We start from the raw sequence: 3,984 nt of genomic DNA on the forward strand, positions 1-3,984 counted from the left end.
AGAGAGGCAGACAGGTGGTGTCAATAAGACATGAGTGTCAAGTGAGCTGGAGCCTTGTCCCATCTCTCTGGAGCACAGTCCATCTGCACTGGTCACACAACATTCACAGGTTTCTTGAAGAGACAAGGCAAGTGAATAGCACCTCTGACACAAAAAAACTCTGTTCACATTCATGGTCTACTTTAACTGTTCCTTAAAAATAAATGTGACATGATACAGTGCCGCAAAGGGAACTTAGGTTAGATATTAAGAGCAGTTTCTTGACTAACATATTGCAAAATATTAGCTAGGTTACAAAGGAGGAAGTAGAAACTGTCTATGCTGGCCTTTTAGGCTGGGGTAAACTTCTCCTGATGCTATCACTAGTAGGTAGGAAGGTGGTATTTGTGTGATTTGTCTACTCCAGAGATTCATTATTCTCAAATAAGAGCTACCATTTACAAAGGGTTAATCTGCTCACTGTCCTAGCACAGCCAAAGTTTCAGTGTGTGAGTTTGATCCCCGGAGGTGACCCACATGGCATAGCAGCCCTCTCCTTATCAGCCCGCTGCTCCCCTCAGCAGTGTACTTTGTTGCTCTGCCTGTTCTGCTCCCCACTGTCTCTCGTGAATCCTCTCACCGCCCCTATACCTCTGTCCTGTACCCCAGTTCTGTATGCACAAATGAAAAAAATATAAAAAGAAAGAAAGAAACCCACTAAGGTAAATCATCTCCATTTTACAAGAAAACTGAACCTCAAGGAAATGCAAAAACTTGGTTAAATAAATGGCAGGGCTAACAGGGCTAGACGCTACAAGATCTTTTTGTAAGACCACCCTGCTGTAGGTTCCACTGCAGAGCACCTGTGGGGCACAGACACCACAGGGTAGGCTCAGTGTGGGGAACACTACCCAAAAAGTTGTGAGAGCATGCCCAGGACAAAGAGGAAGTCTGTGTTAGGAAGAGAGATAAGATGTCAGCTGGGGTCAAGATGGAGACAAAGGGGAGGCAATGTCACAACCTAAAAGTTAACAGCTATCCTTTCGGAAATGAGCTTGCACGACTTGGATTGTCCACGAAGTGAAGGTAGTGAATAGGGTGTTAAACACCGAGTTGGGCTGCCAAGTGCCAGATGGGGTACAACTGCTGACCCACCCAGCTCAAATTTTCCTTTGGTCACTTCCGACCTGCTAACAATGCCCTTGTATAATTCTCATTCTCAGTCCCCACCCAACTACAATCGTCTCAGTGTATTGAGCTGAAACACTATTTCCAGCAATGATTCCACAATTTAGTCAGATGCTTAACTCCATGTTCAGAATACCTATGATTAAGTAACTTTCCTTCTCTAAAACAGCATCCCTGCTGCTTCTGCCCAGTCAGGGCCCAGGCTCCTGGAATAGTATTTTTGTGACATCAGACAGGGCAGGTCTAAAACAATTATGTTCATACAGTTCCAATATATTGTATTAAGCCTCTATAAAGCTTGTGGCTAACAGAGTTAGCCTACCTACTACAAAATCAGCAAAGCGGCAGCTCCAGCCAATTCTAAAGCAGGGGGTGCCTTGAGACTATTTCAAAGGGTGGTCCATGGCCTATATTCCCTCCTTCAGGAGTTCAGTTTCCTAAACTCCAGGCCATGTTTAAATAGGAAATCTAAGGACATGAATCAAATTGCAGAGATATGGGAGAACAGACTCAGGAATGGGCTTCCAGCTGTCTAGAACTGCTATCCAGTTCCTTCAATTAAACTAAAATTTTCCTGGAAACTCAGGCCTTAAGGAACAGAAGAGAACCCCAAACCTGCCCTGCTGGTCAGTACCTTTGAGAATTTCTCCTACTTGATCTGTGCTTTTCTGATACCCACTCCCTATAAGGTGGGCAGGAAGAGAAAAATAAAGCAGAAATTAATTAACAGATCAAAAGGAATTTTATTTTCTCTGACTGGTCTTAGAATGGATAGGTCAATAAATCAATGCAAGGCCACAGTATGCTTTCTGAAACTATCTTGCTCTATCCTCTACTTTGAAAAGAGCCAGCGCTGACTTGTCTATAATTCAAGTGAAAGTTTAAAGTTGTCCAAAGACTTCTGTGAATTTGGCTTAGAGACAAACACAATTCTGGGGAATGCTTTCAAATTTATGTTCATTTAGTTATTCCACAATCATTTATTGGGTGCTTTCTATTTTCTAGGTGCTGAGTTATACGCTCCAGAAACATCTAGCAGCTTTCAGGCTGCTCTGGGTGTAGTAGGGAAGATAAAACGTGAACTAACAGCTACTCATAGAAGGAAGAAAATGCTAAACACCTGAAGAAAGCTATCACCAAATAACAATCATCACTTATATCTGAATAGGAGTTTGTGAAGTCCTTTATATTAGCTCATTCGATTCTCAGCACCTTTTTGGTAATTGTCTGCAGTTACTCGCGAGTATCCTTTCACCATGCTGGAAAACGCACCTGAACTTCTCATGGAGAAGTTTCCCACTTTCCCACCCACTCTCCTCCTATGTGCTGCTGCTCAGGCTATAGAGCTAAGGTAGAGCAAGTTCCCTGAGTCTCAGTCACTCAAGCATCAAATTCTCTTGGCTCTAGTAATCATTCAGAGGTGGGGTCGCGCCCAGTGAGAGCAACAAGCATTTAGTTGGGATTTGAGCTAAAAAATATATTCTCAAGCTTGTCTGTAAACTTGAGCAGAAAGGCTCTGGGTTCCAGGACTGTGACCTACCATCTTGCTACTACTCTCTGACCTGAGACTGAAGGTGATAGGACAAGAAGCAGAACTGATAGAGAGACAGAATCCTGATATTATTTGAATTTTGAGTTCATCCATGCCTAAAGCCATCTTTACCTCTAGACTATTCACTTATACAAACCAATAAATGCTTTAAAAAAAGATTTACTTATTTATGCATACGGGAACAGGCCAGAGATGCAGGGGTGGGCTACTGGTAAAAGGATTGACCAGAGACAGAGTAGGGAGCAAAAGAGGCAGATCTGCTGAAATATACTGCTGAAGGGAGCAACAGATGAGACAGGAGAGGTCTGATGTGCCATGTGGGTTCCTGGCCAGGGATCAAACTCATGCTACAGTGCTGCCTATAGCTTCATAGTGCTACAACTTAACCCCTTGTACATCCAGTGTTTTTTTATCAGAAGCCTATTTTCTGTCACACAAGACTAGAGTCTTAAAAGAGACTTTATTCACACTGATTCAAAAAGACACCTTCACTCCCATGTTTATTGCTGCTTTATTTACAATTGGAAAGACATGGAATCAACCCAAATACCCAAAAGTAGATAACTGGATTAAAAAGATGTGGTACATATACACAATGGAATATTACTCAGCAACCAAAAAAGATAAACACATGCCTTTTGCAGCAATATGGATGGAGCTGGAAGGGATCATGCTTAGTGAAATCAGCCAGAAAGAAAAGGAAAAAATACCATATGGTTTCACTCAGAGCAGGAGTATAAAGGACCAGGGGAGAAAATAATAATAATAATGAACAACTGTATATTAGAGACATTTGATGGGAGTAGAGTGGGGAATGGGATCAAAAACGGGTGGGGGGGGAGTGCACTGGACTATGATGATGGCACACAGGTGATTTGATGATGGGAAGCCCGGGGGGATTACAACTGAAATGGAAAATGATGTAAAAATAAACTATTATATGCAGCAACTTGGATGGAGCTGGAAAAGATCATGCTTAGTGAGATAAGCCAGAAAGAGAAAGAAAACTACGGGATGGTTTCACTCATAGCAGGAGTATAATGGACCAGGCGAGAAAATAACAAAAATAATGAACAACCATATACCAGAGACATTCTGTGGGGGTGGAGTGGGGAATGGGATCAAAAACGGGGGAGGGGGAGAAGGAAGGGAAATGCACTGGACTATGGTGGTGGCACAGGGGTGATTTGGTGATGGGAAACCCGCGGGGATTACAATCGAGATGGAAAAAAAAAATGTGCAAAATGATGTAAAAATAAACTTTG

At 42.5% G+C, this 3,984-nt stretch overlaps 1 pseudogene; it reads left to right on the forward strand.

Annotated features, from left to right (window-relative positions):
• Positions 1 to 1,028: 1,028 nt before the first annotated feature.
• LOC101629081 overlaps positions 1,029 to 3,984 on the forward strand; it is a 5,442-nt pseudogene continuing 2,486 nt past the window's right edge.

This window comes from Condylura cristata, unplaced genomic scaffold, assembly GCF_000260355.1.
Source record: "Condylura cristata isolate star-nosed mole 26May11 unplaced genomic scaffold, ConCri1.0 scaffold00015, whole genome shotgun sequence".
NCBI classification, from domain to species: Eukaryota; Metazoa; Chordata; class Mammalia; order Eulipotyphla; family Talpidae; genus Condylura; species Condylura cristata.